The sequence below is a fragment of the Scyliorhinus torazame genome, chromosome 6, assembly GCF_047496885.1.
Source record: "Scyliorhinus torazame isolate Kashiwa2021f chromosome 6, sScyTor2.1, whole genome shotgun sequence".
Classification (NCBI taxonomy): Eukaryota; Metazoa; Chordata; class Chondrichthyes; order Carcharhiniformes; family Scyliorhinidae; genus Scyliorhinus; species Scyliorhinus torazame.
The window spans coordinates 66,260,837-66,288,082 of NC_092712.1; positions in this window are offsets into that span (position 1 = coordinate 66,260,837).

Below are 27,246 nucleotides of genomic sequence, written 5' to 3' on the forward strand. Positions count from 1 at the left end.
TTTTCTCGATGCCTCTAATTACTGTCTGTGTGTGGAGATAATGTTTCAGTCCTCCTTTCACATTTGAGTGAGTGCAAAACCTTTGAGTTCATCAAGTTTGCTTTGGGCTTACCAAGAGAGAATTGGATTGCATTGGAAACTGAGGGGTTAGGGAAAACACCACTGTTTATCATGAGGGAAACAAACCATTACACCTTTATGTTTATGAAGGATGGTAAGAGGTGAAATGAATGCTGCTCAAACGTCTTTATCTATCTGAGGTTTGCGTAACTCAGCCTTGAATAAACGTAATGAGCCAGACTCCATTGCCTTCTGGGGAAGAGAATTCCACAGACTAGATAACCTCCTTAATAAATAAATTCTCCTCACCACCATCGTCAGAGGGAGACATTTTATTCTTAAATTGTGTCCCCCAGTTCTAGAGGGGCGACTAGTCCCCTTCAGGATCTTACATGTTTCAATATGATCACCTCTCATTCTTCTCAACTCCAATGGGTATCGGCCCAATCGGTTCAACCTTTCTTTAAAAGATAATCCCTTCATTCCAGGAATAATTTGAGTGAACCTTCTCTGAACTGCTTCTAACGCAATGATATCCTTTTCAAATTAGGAGACCAAAACTTTACACAATACTCCAGATGTGGGGCTGGATTCTTTGCTCCCCCAGTTGACGTCGCATAATTTTCTGGTAGTGGGATTCCATATTCCCACCACTTGTCAATGGGATTTCCCATTGAAGACACTCCATGCCGCCGTGAAACCCACGGGCGGGGATTGCTGCTGGCAGGAAAAAGAACCCCAACAGCGATGCAAACATTTGGTCCCTTCATCCAAGTCATTGATATAGATTGTAAATAATTGAGGCTCTTCATTGATCTCTGTGGAACACCACTGCTTGCCAATCCAAGTATCCCTACTTTGTTTCCTGTTAACTGAGCAATCTTTTATCCATGCTAATACACCGTGTGGTCTTTACTGGTACAGTAACCTTTGATGTGGAAATCCAAGCACACCACATCTACAGGTTCTCCCTTATCCACCTGATTTGTTACTTCTTCAAAGTACACACAGAAAATATTTCAACACGATTTTCCTTTCACAAAAGCAAAGCAACTCTGCCTGATCCCACTATGACTTTCTAAGCATCCTGTTTAATGAAGGATCTAACAATTTCTCCATGTCAGATGTTCAGCTAACTGGCTCATAGCTTCCTGCTTTCTCTCTCTTTATCTTGAATAAAAGGTAGTGTTGGATTTTCCATTGGCTGATGCCAAAATCGGGAATCGCGATTGGGCGGAGAATAGGTTCCAATGCCAAAATCGCAGTGGGCGCCGATTTGACGCCAAATCGCAATTCTCCGTCACCTCGACTGCGGGATCAATGTGATCCGGAACGCACGTATAGTAAACACCGTTTGCATGTCATTAGTGGGCCTGACCCCGTATTCTCCGAGGCCTGCGCGATTCTCCGGCTCCGATGGGCCGGGTTCCCGACGGCATGGTTCATCTGTGCTTTTCAAAATCATGAAACCGGCGGCGTGGCTGCTCAGGGAGAGGGCGGGGGTACAGGAACTGTCCAACATTGCTGTAGTTTGCTGACAGTTGTGCTGCTGGCTGGGGGAGGGGGGCTTCTGCCATGGCCCGGGAGAGTAGTGGAGGGTGACCAGGATGTGGGCTGTGGGACGGAGTGGATAGGCATGGAACACCATTGCTGCAGTCGGAAAGACAGCAATGCAGCTGCGCACGCCACTGACATCCCACTGTGAACTTAGGGCCATGGGCCATATAGGTGTCCCCAAGAAACCACCCTGGTGCCCTCTGGCCGCAGCTGGCCCATCAGCTGTATGGGTGTGCTCTCACACAACCAATGCCAATTTGTTGACTGGGATGAGTGTTTGTGGGAATTGTAATGTGTATATGTAGCTGCAGCTTGACAGATTCAGGAGTGTCAATCAAGGACCCGGCGAATCCATTTTTCATTGGAATCGGTCCTGTTCCTCGGGGTGCTGGTGCTAACCCCTCCTTGGTCGATGAATCGGTCCAAGTTCGACACCAGTTTTGCTGTCGCGAAAGTCCACAAATCCTGCCCTGGCATCCGCACTTAGTCTCAGGAACGGAGAATCCAGCCCGTTATATTTTTCTTTTTTCCAATCCACTGGGACTTTTCCAGAACCTAAGGGATTTTGGAAGATTATAACCAATGCCTCTATTATCTCTGCAGCCACTTCATTTAATGATGTGGAGGTGCCGGCGCTGGACTGGGGTGAGCACAGTAAGAAGTCTGACAACACCAGGTTAAAGTGCAACAGGTTTGTTTCATATCACTAGCTTTCAGAGCACAGCTCTTTCTTCAGGTGAGGAAGGAGCAGTGCTCCGAAAGCTAGTGATTCGAAACAAACCTGTTGGACTTTAACCTGGTGTTGTCAGACTTCTTACTTCATTTAATACCCTTGGTTACAGGCCATCTGATCTTGGGGACTTGTCATCCTTGAGATCTAAGAGATTCCCCAGCACCCTTTACATGATCATAGTGATTGTTTTAAGTTCATCTCTTTCGTCCCTTGATTTACAAGTATTTTTGGCAAGTTTTCTAAGGCCTGAAGTTTCACATCCCAACCTACTCCAGCTGCCCCACAGCCAGTCTACATGCACCCAGGAGGAATCAGATTGGCTGACAGCTCTCCTGTCTCTGTAGCAACAGCGTTGCAGTGGCTGGAAGAGGAACTGCGCAGAGTTGCCTGAGACTAAGAGCTGAACTCTCCGTTCCCCCAGCCACATGTTTCTCGGTGGCACTCCATTAGCTGGTGGCGGGATTCTCTACTCCTGCCTCTTGTCCATGGGATTTCACATTGAAGCCACCCCAAGCCGCCAGGAAACCCATTGGTGGGAGTGTGTTGCTGGCATGAAAAGACAATCTCAAGGGCTAGGTGCGGAAAGGGGGAGGCCCAGGAAAGTGTAAAGGATTGCAGCGTGGAGAGGGTAGGGATATCCTGGGGGAAAGGAGCCTCAAAGAGAGGGCACCCATTATCAGAAGGGGGGTTTCTGATGATGGTGCTCTCTCCACCCCTTCCCACCTCAGGTCTAATTCTATTTTTGGGTTTCCCCTACAGAGTTTCAATCCAGCCACCAGCCTAAAATTTGAGGCTGGGCGGGAAACGGCCATTATAAGGCCTCAACTGGGGCCAGGCAGTTTTCCAGTCTAAAACTTTTCCCACCCCTGCAGAAAATCACTGCGAGGTTGGGACATGCAGAAATCCAGCGGGAATCCCGCCAATACCATTTCACATTTCCTCACTGCCCCACCACCACCTAAAAGCTCACCAGTGTTGTGCAAAATCCTCGCCGCAGCCTTCTACAGTGAAGACAGATACAAAATACCTGCTCAAAACCTCGACTGATTCCTTGTTTTCCACGATCCATTCCCAGAGTCAGTCTCCAGAGGACCAACAAGGGGCTGGTTTAGCACACTGGGCTAAATCGCTGGCTTTTAAGGCAGACCAAGGCAGGCCAGCAGCACGGTTCAATTCCTGAACAGGCGCCGGAATGTGGCGACTAGGGGCTTTTCACAGTAACTTCATTGAAGCCTACTTGTGACAATAAGCGATTTCAGTTACCCATTTCCTATTTAGAAACCTATTGAAACACTTGCTATCCGTTTTTAATATTACCAGCTAACTTTCTGTCATTCCCTTCTTTCTTCCGCTTCGGGATTTTCAATTTAATACTATCCTTCACTTTCGTATTTAATAATATTCTTAATAATGATCTTTACTGTCACAAGTAAGCTTACATTATCAATACAATGAAGTTACTGTGAAAAGCCCCTAGTCTCCACATTCGGTACACAGAGGGAGAATTCAGAATGTCCAAACTACCTAACAGCACATCTTTCGGGACTTGTGAGAGGAATCCGGAGCACCCGGAGGAAACCCACACAGACACGGGCAGAACGTGCAGTGGCAGTCACCCAAGCCGGGAATTGAACCTGGGACCCTGGAGCAGTGAAACAACTGTGCTAACCACTGTGCCAACATGAAATGAAGAGGTTGGGCTGGATTCTCCATTCCTGAGATTAAGGGCAGGATTCTCCGTAGCCCGACACCGAAATCAAGAACGTCAACCGGGCGGAGGCTGACTCCCGATGGCGAAATCGAGGCAGGCACCGGTTTGACGCTGGTTCGCGATGCTCTGCCCCCTCCAATTCAACATCATCGGGAGGCGCGCCGCGTGCAGTTGCAAATTCGTCGGAGTGCCATCAGCCGGCCCACCCGCGATGCTCCACCTTCGATGGGCTGGGTTCCCAACGGCGCAAGCCGTGTGTGGCCCCTGTGGCCGACAGCCTGGCTTGTCGGCTGCGACAGTGTTCAGTGCCGCCCCACTCAGCCGAGATGCGTGCCGCTGGGCGGGGGGCTTCTGCTAGGGCTGGTCGGAGTGGTGGGGCCAGGTGGTGGGCTGTGGGGTTGGAGTGGGCGGGTATGCGGTCCAGCACGGCCGGTGCTGTGTTTTCTGGCGCGACCAGTACATGTGTTGTGGGTGCAGGCGTACGAGCGGCTGCTGGTCAGCCCTGCGGCACAGGACCCGGTAACTCTCCGGCCATTTTCCACACGTTCTGCAGGTATTTCACGAGGCACCGGTGTTAGCCCCTTACCGGTCCCGGAATCGGGGAGGATTTTGTGCCGATACACCACGGATCCTCTATTGGCGCCAGCACTTAGCCTCGTAAATGGAGAATCCAGCCCTAAGTGTTGACGCCGGGGCGGCATTCGTGGAGTTTCATGACAGCAAAACTGACGCCGCACCTGGACCGATTCAGTGACTGTTAAGGGGCTAGCACCGGCGCCACGTGGAACACAATTGATTCCAATGAGAACTCGTGCCGGAGTCACCGGATTTGCGATTGACATTCAAGAGGCCGACAATCTGCAGCCGCATATACACACTTCAATCCCCAGACACACCATCCCAGCCACACATAACCACATGGAGCAGGAGAAGACTTGAGGGGGACCACTGGACCTGCGGCCCTTCACCATGGTGGAGAAGCGGGACCTGGATGAGGTCACTGGGCCCCCGGGACCCGAGGAAAGGGAAGTCGCCGGGATGGAGATCGGCATTGGATAAGAAAGTGAGACCCTGCTGACTTGTGGTTCCTTGTGACACATGTGTCAACACCCCCGCCCAACACTACCCTCGCCCTCACATGACTCTCGCACCACCTCCACACCACCTGCACCCCACACTACCCTCACCCCAACACCATTCTCATCCCCACACCACCATCACAACCCCAGGCCCACGGTTTAATCATGCATCTTGTCTTGTGTCCTGCAGGACCTGCTGGTGATGGGGCAAAGCAAGATGGTGGGATTGTTGGAGGCCAATCATCTCGGTCCAAGTACACTGCCGCAGGAGTTCCTCAGAGCAGTGTCCTAGATTTAACCTCCTTTAGCTCCTTTATGAATGACCTTATGTCCATCATCAGGTCAGAATTGGGATGTTCGCTGATGATAGCACAATGTTTGAGCAGGTGGGAGGTTACATGTTGGTGACCTCGCTGCCTTCTCAACTCCCACTTGATCAAGATAGTGAAATGAAAATGAAAATCGCTTATTGTCACAAGTAGGCTTCAAATGAAGTTACTGTAAAAATCCCCTTGTCGCCACATTCCGGCGCCTATTCGGGGAGGCTGGTACGGGAATTGAACCATGCTGTTGGCCTGCCTTGGTCTGCTTTCAAAGCCAGCGATTTAGCCCTGTGCTAAACCAGCCCCTGCAATGGGGCTGTTTAATGGGAAGTGGCCTGTCTCTCCATTCAGAATAAAGAAGTGAGAGATGACCTCAGCACAAATGAACAATGTGTAGAATCAGTTTGGGTAGAGTTACAAAATAGGAAAGGTGAGAGGTCACTTTTTGGAGTAATCTATAGGCCCCTAATAGTAGTTATACTGTAGAACATTGTGTACAACAAGAAATAAATAGGGCATGTAAGAAATGTACTGTAATACTCACTGATGACATTAATCTACATGCAGATTGGACTATTCAGCAAAACCGGGAAATGAGTTCAGTGAGTGTATTCGAGACATTTCCTTCGACCAGTACATTTTAGAGCCAACCAGGAAATTATTTTGGCTCTGGTAATGAGCAATGCAGCAGTATTAATCAATAACGTCACAATAAAGGAGCATCTAGGTAACAGCGATCATAACATGATAGAATTTCTAGTTCAATTTGAAGGAGAAGTGTGGATCTATATTGAGTGGGTTAAACCTGAATCAAAATAACAATATGGATACGAAGGCAGAGTTAGCTAAAGTGATCTGGAAAAGTAGATTAAAAAGTAGGACAGTAATGATGCAGTGGTAGACTTTTAACAAGATAGGTGGAACCTTATCATAAATTTTCAAAGTGTCAGGCTCAGCCTGAAAACCAGCATGTAGCTCTCTAGCTGCACAATTCTCTCCAGTTCTTGAGCCTCTCTGAGCAAAAGAAATGAGTGGCCGGGGTTTACACAGTCACTCTGATGGGGTGGGACCTGAAAGAGCCGGCAAGCTTCCGCAAAGGGTGCCCCGACCAGCACTGAAGTGGAACTACACCCCCCCCCCCCCCCACCACCACCGATCACGGAGGTATCAGGGTCTTCAACCCCCTCCTCCACCCTAGACAATCATCGGAGGCTCCTCCCCAACCGCCGCAGAAGTATCGCTGGTATTCCCCCTCCCCCCATCGTGAGGCATGCAAAATCGGAAAATATGATTGGTCCCCTGAGAATCACGTTTCCTGATTTTCTCCGGATTACAAGCCAGATTCTCTCTCACAGCGAACGGGGGCTGAAAATCACACCCGATATTTAAGAACTTTGAGTGATGATTTAACCAGTGAGGGAGAAAGACTCTTCAGGAAGGATGCAGCATCCGTAGCTAGTGGGCAGCACAGTTGCACAGTGGTTAGCACTGTTGCTTCACAGCTCCAGGGTCCCAGGTTCAATTCCCGGCTTGGGTCACTGCCACTGCACGTTCTCCCCGTGTCTGCATGGGTTTCCTCCGGGTGCTCTGGTTGACTCCCACAGCCCAAAGATGTGCAGGTTAGGTGGACTGGCCATGATAAATTGCCCTTAATGTCCAAAAAAAAGGTTAGGTGCGGTTACAAGGATAGGATGGAAGTGTGGGGATAGGGTGGAGGTGTGGGGGTAGGTGGAGGTGTGGGGATAGGGTGGAGGTATGTGCTTCGATAGGGTGCTCTTTCCAAGGGCCGGTGCAGACTCGATAGGCGAATGCCCTCCTTCTGCACTGTACATTCTATGATTTCTGCTTTCCGAGTCATGTGTGCAAACGTAATGCGATCAGAAAGGGGAGCCACTGGCTATATAGTAAACTTTCCAAAATAATGCACATGAGCTCATATTACTCTTTAAATTGCTTTTTCATCATTGTTACTTTCCTGCCCAATTATAATTAAACGATTGCAAAAGATTATGTGCATCATTCATATTTAGAATTGCTCCTTCTTTCACTTATTCTAATGCATTCAAATCTACACAAGATATTTAGTTTGTTGAAGAGATATAGCATCACTTTGCTGTGTCTCGGGTCAAAGCTGAATATGATGCCCTTGGGAGTCTTGTTCAGTATCAGTACAGATGTAGAATGATCTTGATATCTTTGTTTTTGACAGAAAGCTTGAAGGCATGCAGTGTCCCCGACTGCTGTCAGGGCATGTGCCTGTCTGTATGGTATGAATATCAATGTGATCTGCATGCTGCACCGGAGGGTGAGCTGTTTGACTGAATTTCTTCATGTTTAGCTTCTTTGAACAGGGTTTTCTGGCCCCACTTGCTGCTAGGATCATTTGATCTCCGCGAAACTTAACAGACTTCAGGCTGGCCCATCTCGTCCTTCACGGTCGGTCCCGTTCGAGCAGGCCCAGAAAATCCCAGCCTTTGTTTTTGAACCAAATTGCTTTATTTTTTTTGAATGAACTTTATATTTTACAAGATGAGAAATGTCGACTAGAGTAGGATAAAACTTTTTCTTCAACACCAAAGGCACGATTTAGCGGGATACTTCTCAGCACCTGCAGCGCCGAAACAACCCCGCTATCTAACGAGACTCTTCAGTTTTCTTTGGCCTCTGTAAGGAATGCCACGCTGAGGTTTCACTTACCTCATTTCCTGCACTTACCTCATTTCCTGTGCAGGAAGAGATCCGGGCGTCATTTTTAAATGCCAACAGATACCCCACCATGGGCTCTGGACCCACCCACTGCCCCAAATGACCTCTTACGGCCTTCCCGGCCCCAATCCCTGGCGCCGATAAACTAACACCCAATCACCCTGGGTGCCAGGGTGACACTGCCAGGGTACCTGGGTGGCAATGCCATGGTGCTAGGGTCCCAGAAGCAGAGGCAGAGGGTTTGTCAGGATATCACCCTGCCCAGAGCCCAACTACCCAGGGGTCTCCAATGGCTTGGGAGACTAAACCCCCACCCCCCTCAGGTGTCATAACGCCTGGTCCATGTTTGTGTGGACCAGTGTGTGGTGCCAAACGAAACCATGGTGACGTCTCGTAGGTGAGGCCGTTAGTTCCCGGGCCTCAGGAGAATTCAGCGTAGATATATTCAAATGAGCCTCGTGGCTCATTTAAATATGTTAATCTGGATTTCACCCAGCAAGGGTGAGATTCAGATTGTGGCTTCTCATGAGATCTCGTTAGATCTAGCAAGGCGTTCCGAATGTTGTGAATCTCACGAGAGACCTCTTGTTAGATTAAATAGCCCTGTCACATCACCAAATCGGGTGCGATGAGGTCATTAAATAGCGTCCCCAGTGTCTGCACTTAATATTCCCATGTCAGTTTTATCATTGCGTAGAAGTGCATCACAGAAACCCACTATTCAGCCCACAAGAACCCCTCTTCACCTAATCCTAACAGCACATCCTCCTATTCTTTATCCGCTCACATATTTTTCAAGCTTCGCCTTAAATGCACCTTTATTATTCACCTCATTCCACATTCTCACCCTTCCATAATCTTAAAGACCTTTAATGGCCCTTAGTCACATCTCTTTCATTTACAGCAGCAGCTCTTGAAGGACTGAATGCTGTCGCGATCTCCCTTGCATAATCCTGTTTTTTTCCTGCGACACAGGAAGTTTATTTAAATATGATGCACCTTGGTATGTGGCGGCAACCTTTAGGAATGCCAGATCTCAACTATGTTGGCACACACATCGGCGAGTAAAATGTAATCCACCAGCATTTTAGCATGGATCATCAAATAGATTATTAATTTTTCTGTGTTTTTTTGATTCCCCAGCACATATAGGGTGGGATTTAACTAAATGAGAATAAAGTCCCATAGCAAGCATGTTTAGCCACGTGTTTCCCGGTGCTCACAGCACCGAGAAACACAACACTATAAAATGGCACCCGGGTTAGGTCGGGGGCCTTAGCGGGGAACTTGAGACTGAGGCTGCACATAGCCTTATTTTGAGCACTGAGGAGTTCCGTTCGCCGGAATTCCTCAGTGTAGCAAGAGATTTGGACCCCATTTTCAAATGGTGCCCCGATCTCTGGAGCCTCCGTAACGATCCCTTCCCCCAAGCCCCAATGCACTATGGGAGGGTCCCCAGGCCCCCACGCTTACCCCCAAACAGGTCATCTTTGGCCCGATCGCCACTGCACATAAAATGCCAGCTTGGCACTTTGGCAGTGCCAACCTGACACCTGGGGGTACCCCTTCCAGCTGGCAGTGCCACCTGGGCACCTTGGCGGTGCCAGGTGGAACCAGCAATGCCAGGGTGCCACCTTGCCCAAAGAGCATACACCTGGGGGCCTCCAATCCCCTGGGAGACCCCCACAAGTGCCTTTGTGGAGACCAGTAGAGAACAATGCTTGCTTGAGGTCTCTGAGGCAAAGGGGATAGATCACAACCCCTCAGGTACCTTGGGAATGTGCACATTAAAGGGAGATTAGCTTCCTCGCTTTAATATGCAGATTTGCCAAAAAGTGATCGCGACCACTATGGGCGAGATTTACATCGCAATGTCTTGCAAAATCACGTGAGATCTTGCAAGGTGTTGCGAGCCAGGTAGATCCCAGGACCTGGGTCTCCTGGCTTCTATCGGCCAAGCTGCACCGTGGTGAGCTGCTTTTTGGGTTCAGTGTGGCCTTCGATCGCGCCCATTGTCGGCAATCCTGGTTCTGGGCAGATAATGTTCGAAACCATCCGAAGAGGTTAATCACAAAATTTTAATGTTGGAAATTTAGCTTACAACGTAATGGGAACACTAAGCATTTTCATTTCTCTTGTGCAACTTAACATTTGATAACTTTATACCTGCATATTTTGCCACAAGTTTCAGAGTGCAATCACTAGGGGAGGTGGCGGCACAACTATCATCGAATCACAACTATCACTGAATCACAAGTATCACTTAATCACAACTACCACTGAATCACAGGTTTAACTGAATCACAGCTATTAATGAACCACAGCTAACAATAGTCATAGAATCATAGAAGAATCATTGAATCCCGACAGTGCAGAAGGAGGTCATTCAGCCCATCAAGTCAGCACTGACCCACTGAAAGAACATCCTACCCATGCCCACCCCCATCCCTGTTACCCTGTAAACCTAAGCTAACTTTTGGACACCAAGAGGCAATTTAGCATGGCCACTCTACCTAAACTACACATCTTTGGACTGAGGGAGGAAACTGGAGCACCCGGAGGAAACCCACGCAGACGTGGAGAGAATATACAAACTCCACACAGAGAGGCACCCGAGGTCGGAATCGAACTTGGGTCCAAGGCAGTGTGAGACAGCAGTGCTAACCACTGTACCAACCTGCCACCCCTGTTATCATATTGTGGTCATTCATCCTTAAAGGTTCCTTTACAAAAAGACATAACACCAGATCTTCAATAACCTGCTCTCTGGTTGGTTCCTCAAGATATTGATCTAGAAAACCATGCCTAACACACTCCACAAATTCACCTTCCACAGCATTAGTACTCATTCGATTTCCCCAGTTACTATGCCAGTTGAAGTCACCTATGATTACTGTTACTCATGCTACATGCTTCTCTAATCTCCGGATTAATGCCATTTTTGTGAGAGGCAATGAAGAGTCGAGACTGAGCTGTAGAGGAAACAAAACGTACTTTTTTTTTCACGTACAATATTATGCACAGCTCCAGCAGTTTCCTACTGGATCTTCTCTAGTCGGTGCCTTACTGGCCGCCTCTATTTATACAAGGTTAAGTGAACCTCATTAAGGGTCCCATGGCCCCTTATCGAGCGAGCTCATATTCTGCGAGCTCCATGGGGTACTGGATCATCCCGACCCTGTAAGAGCCATATGGATTATAATAACCATACTCCACAAAAATAAACAGCAGCTGGCGGGATTACGTGGGGAGACTCCAGTGAATTTCTAATCCAGGGACTTAACCACTCGGCCAGGACTGCATGCCCCCTATAACAGTGATAACACTTAAAAAGTACTTAATTGGCTACAAAGCACTTTATGGCATCCTTGAGGTTGTGTGGAAGAGTCTCTAAGCACTACACAATTAAGTATTTTTTTCCTCTTCACTACATTATTGTCCCTTTGAAGGTAAGTTGATCAAAATTGAGCGAACTCTTTTAAGAGCGGCTGCAACAATAATTGATACAAGGTTGAAAGATCCTGGGCTGGATTCTCCGTAGCCCCGTGCCAAAATTGCGTTCGGCGCAGGGGTGGAGAATCCACTTTCACGCCGAAATCTGGCCCGGTGCCGGTCCGGCTATTCTCCTGGACCCGAGGATTCAGTGTGATCACGGAGTACACCGCGTGACTGGGGGCCTATTGACGGGCCAGCCAAGCGATCCTCCGCTCCCAGCCATCCGACCGACGGCGTGGAACTAACCTGGTATTGCCCGTCAGGATGCTGGTGTGGCGGCTGCGGGCTCAGTTTGCGGCCGCCCTGGTGGGGGGGCGGGGGCTTGGACACCGGGCAGTGTCTTATAGGCGGCCAGGGGTTAGATCCGCGCAGTCAAGTGTTCAGGCGTGCGGCCGATTGGGGGGGGGGGTCTAATTTTTATGTCTGCCTCCGCAGTCCGGGTCTGCCATGGAGCTCGGCATGGCCGCTGCAGGCTGCCGCCGTGCGCCTGCGCGGACTCAAAACCGAACGTGCGGGGAGGTCGTATCCGCAGCTAAAGCTGCGTGAATTACTCTGGGTCCTGCTAGCCCCCTGCAGGGCATTGAATTAGCTGTACGTTTTTCCAGGAATCTCCAGAGTAAAACTCAAGCGTTTTTACCCCGGCATGGGGACATTGTCCCCATTTTGGGAGAATCCAGCCCCCTGTTTCCTTTATGCTCAGATGCTCTCAAGATGTATCCTATCTTTTAACTGGTCATGTCGATATCAGGCATTGTTCGTTTCCTGCACTCTGATAATGGATGCCCCTTCACTGTGTACATATTTTCTGTTTCCCGTTCGGAGAAGCATTGCCATACAGTAAAAGATATTTGTCATTCCGTTGTGCATCTGATTAATTGACCCTGATCATTTTGATTACTGCTTATCTCCTTTAAATTTGTCACTTGGCCACACAGCTTGATATCATCAGCAGATTCTGTAATGGTGTAGGAAGTCGTCTCTCAGACGTTATTGAAGAATAATATGAACAGCAGAGGACAAGGAACAGAATACGGTGTAACTCCATTAATCACTGCTGCCCAGACAGAGCTTTTTCTGTTCATCATCATCTTTTGCTTCCCGTTGCCAAGCCAATTTTCAATCCAGCTAACTATTCTTTTTCATGGTCTATAAGGCTGAATTCAGCCATCCTGTGCTCCAGCTGAGGAGCTGAGCTTAAAGGCGCTGGTGACTGGAGAATCAGCGCCGCAATGTTAGGTGCATATTATCCACCCTGTGATCGTAGTTTCCCACTGCTGGTGTGGGAGCAGTGAATTTACCCTCAGGTATAAATCTGCTACATTTTATAGGCCAGAGGTATTGATAATGGAGCTTTCTCAAAATATCATTCCAAAGATGCAGTAGAGGTCAGCCAGAAATCTCACCTGTGAATCACAAAATCATCAACTTAAGCTTCATTTGAGAGATGGAAGCAGGGATTTGAACCTTTAAAAAAACCAGAGGAACATAGGCACAGGAGTAGGCCATTTGGCTTTTTGAGCCTGCTCCACCATTCAATTTGATCATGGCTGATCATCTATCTCAACACCACCGGGCAGCAGGGTGACACAGTGGTTAGCACTGCTGTTTCACAGCGCCAAGGATGAGGGTTCAATTCCGACCTTGGGTGACTGTGTGGAATTTGCACGTTCTCCCCGTGTCTGCTTGGGTTTCCTTCGGGTGCTCCCTTTTTCCCCCACAGTCCAAAGATGTGCAGGTTAGTTGGATTGGCCATAATCAATTGCCCCTAAGTGTCCAAAGGTTAGGCAGGCTTATTGGGATACGGCAGGGGACTAGGCCTAGGTAAGGTGTTCTTTTCGAGGGTCAGTGCAGACTCTATGGGTCGAATGGTCTCGTTCTGCACTGTAGGGATTCTATGATTCTTACACTATCCATATATCTCTTGATGTCATTGGTCTCCAGAATTCTATTGTTTTCTGTCTTGAACATGCTGAATGATTGAACTTCCACATCCCTCTGGATAGGAAATGCTAGAGATTCACCACTCTCTGCGTGAAACATAGAAACATAGAAACATCTACCAAAATGCATCACTTCACATTTATCTAAATTAAACTCCATCTGCCATTCATCAGCCACTTATCAAGATCCCGTTGCAAATCTAGATAACCTTCTTCACTGTCCACTATGCCACCCAGTCTTGGTGTCATCTGCAAACTTACTAACCCATGCCTCCTAAATTCTCTTCCAAATCATTAATATAGATAACAAATAACAGTGGACCCAGCACTGATCCCTGAGTCACACCGCTGGTCACAGGCCTCCAGTTTTAAAAAGAACCCTCTGCAACCACACTTTGTCTTCTGTCGTCAAGCCAATTTTCTATTCAATTGGCAACCTCACCCTGGACCCTAGGCGATTTAACCTTATGCAACAACCAACCATGCAACACCTTGTTAAAATCCTTGCTAAAGTCCATGTAGACAACGTTGACAGCACTGCCCTCATCTACCTTCTTGGCTATCCCTTCAAAAAACTCAATCAAATTCGAGAAACATGATTTGACACTCACAAAGCCAGGCTGACTGTCCCTAATCAGTTCTTGCCTCTCTAAATGCCTGCATACCCTGGCTCTCAGAATACCTTCAAACAACTTACTCACCATAGACGTTAGGCTCACCGGTCTGTAGTTCCCAGGCTTTTCCCTGCAGTCCTTCTTAAACAAAGGCACAACATTTGATACCATCCAATCTTCAGGCACCTTACCTGTGGCTGCTAACGATTCAAATATCTCTGCTAGGGCACCCGCAATTTCCTCCCGAGCCTCCCACAATGTCCTGGGATACATTTCATCAGGTCCCAGGGATTTATCTACTTTGATGCGCTTTAAGACTTCCAGCACCTCCTTCTCTGTAATATGTACTAGGATATCAGTATTTATTTCCCCAACATCCATGCCTTTCTCAACAGTAAATACTGGTGAGAAATATTCATTTAATATCATACCCATCTCTTGTGGATCCACACATAGATGACCTTGTAGATCCTTAAGAGGTCCTACTCTCTTCTAGTTACTCTTTTGCCCTTTATGTATTTGTAGAAGCTCTTTGGATTCCCCTTTGCCTTATCTCCCAGAGCAATCTTATGTCCCCTTTTTCCCTTCCTGATTTCTCTCTTAACTCTACTCCGACAACCTCTATACTATTCAAGGGATCCACTTGATCCTAGCTGCCTATGCATGTCATGTGCCTCCTTCTTTTTGAATAAGGCTTCAATATCCCAAGTCATCCAGAGTTTCCTACTTCTACCAGCCTTGCCCTTCACTCTAAAAGGAATGTGCTTACCTGGAACCCTGGTGAACACACTTTTGAAAGCCTCCCACTTACCAGTCATCCCTTTGCCTGTCAGCAGACTCCCCCAATCAAATTTTGAAAGTTCCTGTCTAATACCATCAAAATTGGCCTTGCCCCAATTTAAAATTTTACCTTTTGGGCCAGACCTATAATCCTCCACAGCTATCTTAAAACTAATGGAATTATGGTCACTGATCCCAAAGTGATCCCTCACTAACACTTCTGTCGCCTGCCCTTCCTTATTTCCCAAGAAGAGGTCAAGCTTTACCCCCTTTCTAGTCAGACCGTCCACTACTGAATGAGAAATTCCGCCTGAATACACTCAACAAATTTCTGTCCATCCAAGCCCCTCATGCTCTGACTGTCCCAGTCAATGCTGGGAGAGTTAAAGTACCCAACTGTTACCACCCTATTTTTCGTGCAGCTATCTGTAATCTCCTTACATATTTGCTTCTCGATTTCCCGCTTACTATTTGGGGGCCTATTAGGCCCTATTAGGCCCGTACACTCCTATCAAAGTGATCTCTCCCTTCTTATTTTTCAGTTCTACCCATTTAGGGGCTGTTTAGCACAGGGCTAAATCACTGGCTTTGCAAGCAGACCAAGGCAGGCCAGCAGCACGGTTCAATTCCCGTAACAGCCTCCCCGAACAGGCGCCGGAATGTGGCGACTAGGGGCTTTTCACAGTAACTTCATTGAAGCCTACTTGTGACAATAAGCAATTTTCATTTTCATTTCATTTTTAGACTCAGTGGGCGAACCCTCGGATATATCCCCTCTCACTACTGCCGTGATATTCCCCATAATCAAAACCGCAACTCCCCCTCCTCTCTCACCTCCTGTTCTATTTTTCTGATAGCATTTGTACCCCGGAACATTGAGCTGCCAGTCCTGCCCCTCCCTTAGCCATGTTTCAGTAATAGCTATAATATCCCAGTGCCATGTACCCATCTATTCCCTGAGTTCATCTGCCTTCCCCATCAGGCCTCTTCCATTGAAATAAATGCAGTTTAATCTAGGCTTCCCTTGCTCTCTGACCTGCTCTCTCAGACATCTGTCCGGTCATGTTTTGTATACTCTCCCTGTGTTTTATTTCTCTTAGCCTTACTGGACCCACTCACTGAATTCTCCACAGTCACTGTACTCTGTAGTGTGGCCCTTTTTGATTTTTGACTTTGGTTTCTCTGCTTTTCATTTTTCCCCTTACTGCCTTTTGTTTCTATCCCCAATTTACTTCCCTCTGACTTCCTGCATCACTTCCCATCCACCTGCCACATTAGTTTAAACCCTCCCCAACAGCACTTGCAAACACTCCCCATGTACAGACCGTTTGGTTTGTACTGGTCCCACCTCCCCCAATTTGAATCCCTCCATCTTGCACCACCTCTCAAGCCACGTATTCATCTTATCTATCCTGACATTCCTACTCTGACCAGCACGTGGCACTGGTAGTAGTCCTGAGATTACTACCTTAGAGATCTTACTTTTATGTTTAACTCCTAACTCCCTAAACTCAGCTTGTAAGACCTCATCACATTTTTTACCTATATTGTTGGTGCCTATGTGCACCACGATAGCTGGCTTTTCACCCTCCCCTCCAGAATGTCCTGCAGCCACTCCAAGGCATCCTTGACCCTTGCACCAGGGAGGCAACATACCATCCTGGACTCTCATTTGCGTCCACAGAAACGCCTGTCTATTCCTCTTACCATTGAGTCTCTTATCACTATAGCTGTGCCACTGTTTCCATGAACCTGGTTGCTGCCACCTTCAACTGGTGAGCCATCTCCCCCAACAGTATCCAAAACGGTGTATCTGTTTTGGAGGGAGATGATCGCAGGGGATCCTTGCACTGCCTTCCTATTCTTCCTCTGTCTGGTGGTCACACATTTCCTATCTCCCTCAGCAATTTTTAACTGCAGTGTGACCAACACACTGAACATGCTCTTGGTGACTTCCTCAGCATCATGGATGCTCCAAAGTGAATCCATCCCGCAGCTCCAGAGCCATCAAACGGTCTAACAGGATCTGCAGTTTGACACACTTCTTCCACATGAAGGTTCCTTGAATTCCCACATCGCACAAGAGGAGCATGACATGCGTCTGGGATCGCCTGCCATGACTTAACCCTTAAGTTAACTTACAACAACAACTACAATGCCAAAAGAAAAAGAGAAAAAAGAAAAGTAAAATACTTACCAATCACTTACCTGCTGGTTGTGACGTCACAGTCCGATTACGTTCTACCTCTCACTTGCCTTCGAAACTCCCTCGTAGGTCCACCTCTCCACTCCTCCCAATGATGAACACCTCTTTCTCCTCAACACCGAATTCCCACTCAGCTCCAAATTCTCAATACCCTCACTCTGGCTGCAATCTGACTCCGGCTGACTGGTCATGCGCAAGCTCTCTCTTTCTGCACGTTAATCAATTTTCAATCTATACCAGCATATTTCTCCCAATCCCAAGCCCTCTAATTTAATTCACTAACCTCCTGGGTGGGACCTGATCAATTTTGGCAGGTTTGGGTCATGTGAGAGATTAAAGAGTTAAAGATCGGAATCCTGACCTCCAGCTGCCTCTAACTCAACCAGTTTCGGCCTCAGGAAGCCTGCTAGCTAAAGGAAAGTTAGGATTACTGCATTCTGGAGGTAAGCACCTTTCCACATTCCTGTTAAATCCAGTATGCCTGCACCACCAGAAGGAAAAAAACCCTAAAAACCTGGGCAATGACTGGGTCTGATTTGAACTGGCCTTGTGTACCTTAAAAGAACCTCAGGTTTGAACCATTACCAGTCATTTCCAAATGTTCCTGTTTTTTCCTTCTGGGTCTCCAGCACCCCTGCAATTGGATAGTCCTTTCTGGACTCTTCCCTGAGACCTCCGATCTCGGCCCCACCCTGCCATTGCCCTCACCCAGCCTCCAAACCTGCAGGCCTTCAATCTCCAAAACCAGTCTTCCTTCCCCAACTCCTCAACACCTCCCCTCTGCTGCAACCTATCGTTGAAAGGCCTACCCGCCCAACAGTCAGTGGAGCCTCTCCATCTGACTAGGTAGCAGATAGAGAAATAAAGTCAATCATGTAGTGCTGTTAGATTTGACAGGGGCTTTCCCAACCTCAATCCTACCCCCTGCTCCCTCCCCAACTCTGAGTCAAAATCTAACCCGATACATGTGACGTCAGCTGATGTTGAGGGAGTGGTGTTGTTCTCTGGATGAGGCATCGCACTGATGTCTAGCCTGCCCTCCCTGCAAAAGGGGTTGTGGAGGGTGTTATTTAAATTCCATCTTCCCTCCTCTTTCTTTCTATGGGAAGTGAACATTTATTGCATTCCATGACTTTTAAGGTCATTTTTATAGGATCAAGCTACCGTCCCTGTTTACAAAGCTGGACATATTAAAGAAAAACAATGCTAAGTGTCATGCCTTCCTTTAGGCCCGATGTTAAGAACATATTTCGGAGAACCCTGCTGGGCTTTTAATGTGGCTACAATACAATAGAACAGTAGCTGTTGCATCAGTGTGCCTGTCTCAAGCATTTATGTCTATTCTGTGTGACTGAGCCAAAGGCCTGAATGACATGACAGGAGGCCGGAGGCTGGAAGAACCTTTTGCCACAGCAGGCTGTGAATATGCAGTAACGGTAGGTGGTCAGTAAGAAGTGCTCATGGGGTTGATCTTTCTATCAGAAACAATATCAGAACAGCCACTGAAATGTCTCCCAGAATTAGACTATGTCGCTGTCTGTGCAGGTTACAACAGCCTTGCTTTTAAACATATTTGTCCTTTCTTCAGTTAATGTAGAGGAGGGATAATGATTAAACAATAATTGAGTCCTTTTCACTTTCCGTCTGTGTGCAAGGTTTATAATTAACGTGGCCGACATTCGACTTAACCCTGTTAAGCACAACTTAAGGGAAATGGTAAATGTACCGTTGAAAAATTATTTTGTAAATTTAAATTGTAAATGTTACAGTTCAACAATCAAATATTTTTCCAACCTCCTGTGTCATATGGAGGAAATTGGACTGTATATATTTGAGATTAAAAAAGGTCACTTTTTAACAACACAATATTAGGCCCACATTTCAAAAGGAATTTCGGATGTATCAAAATAATTTATTTCTTTTGTACCAGGCCTCGTTGGTGATCCAATTGTGTAGCGCCTGAGCCGTTAAAAGCACAGCAACATGGCTATTTTGCCTTATACCTCCGCTATTCAGAAATTCCTGACTTCAGCTGAGGGAGTAGATGAGCAGACACTTACAGGCAGGAAAGAAAAGGCAAGCACTGGTACAAATTGGAGCCTGGCAACTATGTGAGAGAGGTCATGCCGCTGCAAATACATTGGGGGAAGGAGAAGATTCACTGCCACGTCGTAAGCTGACAGCTGATATCAAAGGCGCATTAGCCTGGATTTTCGAGCAGCGGCAGTGATGGGAACATGGGCGGCACAGTAGCACAGTGGTCAGCACTGTTGCTTCACAGCGCCAGGGTTCCAGGTTTGATTCCCGGCTTGGGTCACTGTCTGTGCAAAGTCTGCACGTTCTCCCCGTGTCTCCGTGGGTTTCCTCCGGGTGCTCCGGTTTCCTCCCACAGTCCAAAGATGGGCAGGTTAGGTGAATTGGCCATGCTAAATTGCCCTTAGTGTCCAAAGGTTAGGTTGGGTTACTGGGTTACGGGGATCAGGTGGAGGTGTGGGCTTAAGTAGGGTGCCCTTTCCAAGGGCCAGTACAGACTCGATGGGCTGAATGGTCTCCATTTGCACTGTACATTTTATGATTCTATGATGCTTCTAGAGGAACATAGGAATTAGGAGCAGAAGTAGGCAATTCAGCCCTTCGAGACTGCTCCGCCATTCACTCAGATCATGGCTGATCTCTTCCTAGTCTAAAATCCACCTCCCTACTTGTTCCCCATATCCCTTTCACCCGTTTTTTAAAGCAGTAATATATCTATCTCCTTCTTGAAATCATTTTGTGACTCAGATTCCACCGCACTATGGGGCATGAGTTCCACAAATCCATCAATCTCTGATCCCTGACTGGACGCGACAGCACATTGCTTGCAGGGCCTACTAAGCCTGGCTTTGACAGAAATGCACAGAGAACTCAACTGGACCATAGCAGAGTTTGAAGAAGACAGTACGCGACCCCCCTCCTTACTGCACTGGTTTAGAAGTCCAGTTTGAACGGTTCAATTCCCGAAACAGCCTCCCCGAACAGGCGCCGGAATGTGGCGACTAGGGGCTTTTCACAGTAACTTCATTTGAAGCCTACTCGTGACAATAAGCGATTTTCATTTCATTTTTCATTTCAGCGAATGGATGGGTAGGTGGGTGAGGTTGAGAAGGAGGTTAGTGGGGAGGGGATAGGTGAGTGAGGTAAATGGGTAGGAGGAGCATGGGCATGTGGGTGAGTTGGATAGGTAGGTAAGTGGGTAGGATATTGAGATGGTTAGGTGGGTAAGTGGGAATGAAGGTGAAACTTGTTGTTAGGTAAGGTGGGAGGTGGCTGAGGTGGGTAAGTGCATAGATACGTGCATAAGGGGTAAGGTGAGTAGGGGAAGGTGGGTAGTCAGGTCGGGTGTTTAGTCAGGTATTCACAGGGTAATCAGATCAGGGGGTAGTCAGGTTGGCTTGAGAGCGTATGCAAGTGGTTGGAAGGGTATCCATGCCAGGGAGATGCCAGCTCAGGTCATGAGGGTAGTCGGGTCAGGTCCGGAGGTAGTCAGATATTTAAGAGGGTAGTCAGGTCTTGGTGTAGGTTGAGGGAGAAGTCGGGTAGGTAGTCCAGTTGGGGAAAGTAATTGAGTGGTTGGTAGGTAGTTGGAGGATCAGAGGGACGGTAAGGTTGGGTCATGTGAGTGAGGTTCAATCAGGTGGTGTCTGGAGAGTAGTTGGCTCAATCAGAGAGGTAGTCAGAGTTCAGCAGCTGGCTTGGGGTACTAATGGGGTTGCCTAGGGAGGGTAGTTGGGTCAGGCCAGGAAGGTAGCCAGTTTGGAGGAGTAGTCGGGTGGTCGAAGAGGGGTAGTCAGGTCGAGTCAGGTCATGGAGGGGAGTAATCGGGTTGGTGAGGGAGGGTAATTGGGTTGGCGTTAGTTGGGTGGTTGGAGGGATACCTGAGGTGGAGGGGAAGATGCTTGTTGGGGACCAGTTTTGTAGTTACCCAAGAATAATATTTGGTTTTAAACTGTCTAATGTTTCCTCGTTATCTACCCAGGTAAGTACATCAGAACTCTCTGAATTCTGTGACATTTGTGCAGCGTTCCAGGGAGCAGGGGAATTACCCATTAAATGTTCCACCTTCCTGGACAATCTCAATGTATGCCCACATGTTAGGACTTCCTCAGGTTCCTGCCACATATCCCAGTCGCATGCCCAGTATTCGATGATCCGGAGGCAGGAAGATTTGGTCTAATATTAGGCAAAGTTTGTGGACAATTAGACCAATTCTTAGTTTGGAAAATCATCCAAGCTTCATACAGGGATAAGTCTCATCTAGCTCAATACTGGCGGACATGATGGGATTTCTGACAGATAATGTTACGGCCTCTTACGTTGACATTTCCATATATATTTCCCTCATCAGAACCTTCTGCTTACTTCCGTGATATGTAATAGAAGAGAAGGAACTCTGGTATTACTAAATCTTGGCCACCCAACATATCTAAATAGCCCTGTTGGCACTTAACAGGCAGGGTCAGGGGCATGACCAAAGATCTAGTGGAGGTCCTCCATTGCCCAGGGGTTGCTTTCATTGTAGATTCATAGGGATCCTGAGGTACTGATGCAGTCAAGAATAAAATAAGGGAAAGATTGGACAGTACACTTCCCCAATGTCGGCAAGGTCCGATGTCGGCCGGGCAAAGTGGCCTCGAAGCCACCAACGGCAATGGCGGCGTTCCCTGTCTTAAAATGCAACACTTTGAAAAAAAAACGTTCAAGTCACAGGTTCCTTCACGTACTCTGGTGGCCTAAGCAAATCAGAGGCTATCCCGCCAGCAACTTAAAAGCGTGAGGAGTGAGATGTCATTTTTAAAGGCCATCCCAGCACAGATCAAGCAAACCAGTTCACCCAGGACCCACATGCGCCCTCCAGCTCTTCCGCCAATAACTACCTGGGCACTGACTCATGGAATTGCCAGACACTATCTGGGCACAACACAACAGGTGCCTGGGCAGTGCCCGGGCAGTGTCAGAAGGAAGTGGCAAGGGGGTGCCAGGACATGACCCTCTCTCCCCCGACTGCATTCACCTGAGCTTCCCTGGGAGGTCTGCTTGCCAGGTACACATCTTCAGAGACTCGTCATGATTCATGACATATTTCCACCATAGATGAATTTTCTGACAAGGCGATTAGAGATGATTCTGGCCTAGGGGTCTGATAATCATATGTTAATTTATTATAATGATATTCCCAGCATCAAACGTCAGGAAACGTGCTCCGTCATTGACCAGCGAGGGGACAATCGCGTCACGTGTTTGCAGTTCTTGTGATATTTTCTGCTACCATCACCGAGCCCGCCCGGTGCGAACATGAACGAAACGCCCAGCCTTTGTTTCAATTATCAACAATTTTTTATTTACTTTTTCAGTGAAATTTAATCGAAACATGTAAGTCGGGATTCCCCAGGGCCGCCCGCTAGTGGTGTGATTTAGCGATGGCCTGTTGAATCAGGTGTCAGGCCAAAATCGGGACTCGGCCGAGCATCAAACCCATTGCCTGCCCCACCGGCCGTGACGGGATTCCTGCCCAGTGCCGGCGGGATCATGAAAAGTGCTCACCTGCATTCATTTGAATGCTATTATTGGGTTGGAAGCCCAAAACAACAACCGCCTATGATGTTCCCATTCCTTCCAACCAGGATTTACGCAGGCGTGATTTGGTTCCAGCATTAAATTCAAGTTCCTGGCACCATGGATTGTAATGGGGGGAAAGGAGGTAGGTGCCATTCAAACTGTATTCTGGTTTGCAGAGGGGTTTTGTCTGGTGACCTGGGGGTAGTGGGGCTAACATTGATGGAAAGGGCTTGCGCCCACGGGGCCCCCTCAGGATAGGGTTGCCATGGCTGAACCTCCCAATGGTGCTATTTTCTGTTGAAAGCTGTCAGCTTTATTGAAGCGCCGTGAGTTCACCTGTTCATGTAGTTCTCCATGCAACCCGCCCATCTGGAAACCCCACATAGTATTGGGACATCTCATTGGACATCTACAACTCCACAGCTGATGAAGCAGAGACTTAGCAAAGCTTAGTTCATACAAGTAACAGATGCACCAGTAGCTGCTGCAACCCCCTTTGGCAACATAGCCCCTATTCACTGTTGAGACAACCACTCTCAAGGCTCAAGTGTCTTTTTCCAGCCCCACAGGTCAAGCTAGCCCCATTTGTATTGCACAGTATTATTGGGCGCGATTTAATGCGCAAAAAGCAGAGTCCCGTTTTGGGCCTGTATAACGGGGTCTGGCTCACTTAAATATCTGGTTCTCGTCCAGTGAGGGCGAGATCCAGACTGTGCTGCCGTTCCAAGCATCGTAGACCCCATGAGAGGCCTCTCGCAAGATTTAACAACCTTGTCACGTCACCGAGTTGGGCGCGATGAGGTTGTTTGGTCGTTCCCAGTGTTTGAATCCCGAACACGCACAGGAGACTTGAACTGCTTTATGACACAACCTTTGTGTTAAACGTAGGCCTCCATATATCTCTGCTGCAAAGTACCGAGCAAAGGCACACAAATCTCAAAAACCATCTTTGGGCAGTACCTTCACTTCAGCTTCTTAAGATAGAGCCGCATGCCTGCACAATATCAGCATCTCTATCACACAAGTATCTGCCAAACTTCAGGCAGGAAGGCATAAGGGATCCCAATGAGATTCTCTGGGGAACCCAGGAGAAGGGCCACATAGCCCATCATATAAACACAGTGTTGCGCCCATCAGCTCCTCATTTGGACAGCAGGGATTGTGAGGGCATAAGATTTTTAGAGTAAGGGACGGGTGCAAATCATGGTGTCCACTGTCACCAGAACAGGAGACTTACCATTACTGAGGGAGTGAAGGGAGGGGCCACCCAGCCCAGAGGCCGTGGAAGAACATTTGGGCAGCACGGTAGCACACGAGGATAGCGCTGTGGCTTCACAGTGCCAGGGTCCCAGGTTCGATTCCCCGCTGGGTCACTGTCTGTGCGGAGTCTGCACATTCTCCCCGTGTTTGCGTGGGTTTCCTCTGGGTGCTCCGGTTTCCTCCCACAGTCCAAAGACGTGCAGGTTAGGTGGATTGGCCATGCTAAGTTGCCCTTAGTGTCCAAAAAAGGTTAGGAAGGGTTATTGGGTTATGGGGATAGGGTGGAAGTGAGGGCTTAAGTGGGTCGGTGTAGACTCGATGGGCTGAATGGCTTCCTTCTGCACTGTATGTTCTATGTTCTATGGGGCAGTGTATGTGACTGTACAAGATACCTGTTGTGGCCTGCAAATTATCAACAATGTGTAGAGCGGCAGGAATGGTGAGGGTTGTTCAGCCCTCATGTGCAGGATGACCATGGAAATTGGGGAGAATGGAGGGTCACAGGATGCATGACTTTGCTGACTCTCTCTTCCTCGCACTACAACCCCACAGATAAGAGATAGATTTTGGATCACAGAGAGCTACGTAGCCAATGCCTCCGTTGCAGATGCTCGGTGGTGAGAGTGCCAGGGCCAGCTCAGGTTCCTGCAAGTGCCGGTCACCCAACAGGTCGAGGAAGGAACGTGAAGGCTGTGCTACAATAGGCCTCATGTCTATCGTGCACTGGTCCTTCAACGAGTTGCCGGGCACCATGTGCCAACAAGGACTCCACCTGCACAATAAGACCGTGTGGCACATTGTGCCAGATGATGGCTGAACATGATGGCACAGGAGAGGAGGAGGACACCCGCTCCTGGTGGCCATCAAACTAATGACTGCCCTAATCTTTTATGCCTCACTTTTGTTCCAGGGCTTGAGCAGGGACCCGTGTGGGATTTCCCGAACATCCACGATGTCACAGGTGTCCTATGTGCCCAGACATCTAACTACATTATTTTTCACCTAGACCAGGCCCACCGGGATACCTGGGTCACAAGATTTGCTGCCGTCGCTGGCATGCTTCAGGTCTAGGGGCAATTGATGGCATGCATGTCGCCCTCAGAGCACCTGCTTAACAGGGGTTACCCTTCATTAACAGGAAGGGGTACCACTCCATGAACGTGCAGTTGGTATGTGATCACCAGCTGCACATCATCCATGTATGTGCACGCTATCCAGGCAGCATGCACAATGCATTTAGCCTGGTGCATTCCGAGGTTCCTGGCGCCTTCGAGGCGCTCCATCGGATGAGGGGTTGGCTAATGGGTGACATTGGGATAACCGTTACAATGAAGCCCATTCAGCAACAGGAGTATCATCAAGTGGTACATTGAACCGCTCAAGGTGCAGCTCTGCTGTCTGGACCACTCTCCTGGGGCTTTACAATGCAGCCCACAGAGGGTCGCGTGGATCGTGCTGGCTTGCTGCGTGCTGCACAACTTGGCGCAGCATGGGGCTACAAGATGGAGGAGGAGGAAGAGCATGAAGACTCGTCGGATAGGGGGGACCATGAGGACGTGATGAAGGACCTGGAGCAAGCTCACCAGGTTGCGGCCAGGCTGATACAAGGCTGCTGGACAAGGGAGAACCTTATCAAGTCAAGATTTGCCAACTCGGAGGCCCATTGTCTGGCAACTCTAGCAACAGCATCCCTCCTTGTTCTCAAAACCTGTCTTCCCATTACCCTTGTTACCCCACTTCCCATCAGCCTTCTGTAGCGCAACAATTACTCACTCAAGTCGAGAAGTGATGAAGTCAATCGAGGCTTTATTAAGCAAGACTTGTTCCCCAGCAGCTCAGTTACAGAATGCGGCTGCTGGGAGAACCAGGGCTCTTATATTCCGCCTTGCTGGGCGGAGCCAGCAGGCGGCAGATCCAACCAGGACCCGGTGTCTGTCTGCCAATAGCCTCTCGGCTTCACAGGTACCGTACTACCCCTAACACATACCACCATATTCACCCCTTGTTAAAAAAGAACCCGGCGGAGTGGTGGGTCGCATGATGGTAGGGGTTTACAAGGCTGGTCCTGGAGCTAATTTCATACAGTGGCTATGCATTTAGTCCAACAGTTAGCTGTGTACATGTTTTGTCAGAATGATTTACAGATTTTTGTCACGCGGATTCCACGAGTCGAGCGGGTGCCCTGGTCGTCCTTGTCGATCGCCTCAGCCCCGGTGGTGGTGCAGGTGCTGGCTCGGACACTGTCGTCTCTGGGAGCATTGCGTTGTTTGTCCCTGTTTCTTTACTTTTGGGTGGGCATGGGAGGACGACCGATCCACCCGGGAAGGGAGCGGTCGTGGGGTGCGCCGGTGGGAGGGAGGGGGTGATTGGTGTTGGGGATGTGTGTGTGTTTCCGGCAGGCGTAAGGTCCCGCCACATAGGCGTACTGAGGGTTTGCATGGAAAAGGTGAACCCTCTCGACCAACGGGTCCGATTTGTGTGCCCGCACATGCTTTCGGAGCAAGATGGGTCCTGGGGCTGCCAGCCAGGTCGGCAGCAATGTTCCGGAAGAGGACTTCCTAGGGAAGACCAGGAGGCGCTCGTGAGGCGTTTGATTAGTGGTGGTACACAGCAGCGACCGAATGGAGTGGAGGGCATCCGGGAGGACTTCCTGCCACCAGGAAACTGGGAGATTTCTGGACCGTAGGGCCAGTAGGACGGTCTTCCAGACCGTACCGTTCTCCCTCTCTACCTGACCGTTCCCCCGGGGGTTGTAACTGGTCGTCCTTGTCGAGGCAATGCCCTTGCTGAGCAGGAACTGACGCAGTTCGTCATTCATGAAGGAGAACCACCTGTCGCTATGGATGTACGCCGGGAAACCGAACAGTGTAAAGATGGTGCCGAGGGCTTTAATGACTGTGGCCGCTGTCATGTCGGGGCAGGGGATGGCGAAGGGGAAACGGGAGTACTCATCCACCACGTTTAGGAAGTATGCGTTGCGGTCGGTGGAGGGGAGGGGGCCTTTGAAATCCAAATTGAGACATTCAAAGGGACGGGAAGCCTTTATCAGGTGCACTCTATCTGGCCTGAAAAAGTGCGGTTTGCACTCTGCGCAGATTTGGCTGTTCCTGGTGGCTGTTGCGGACCTCCTCAACAGAGTAGGGGAGGTTGCGGGACTTCACAAAATGGTAGAATCGAGTGACCCCCG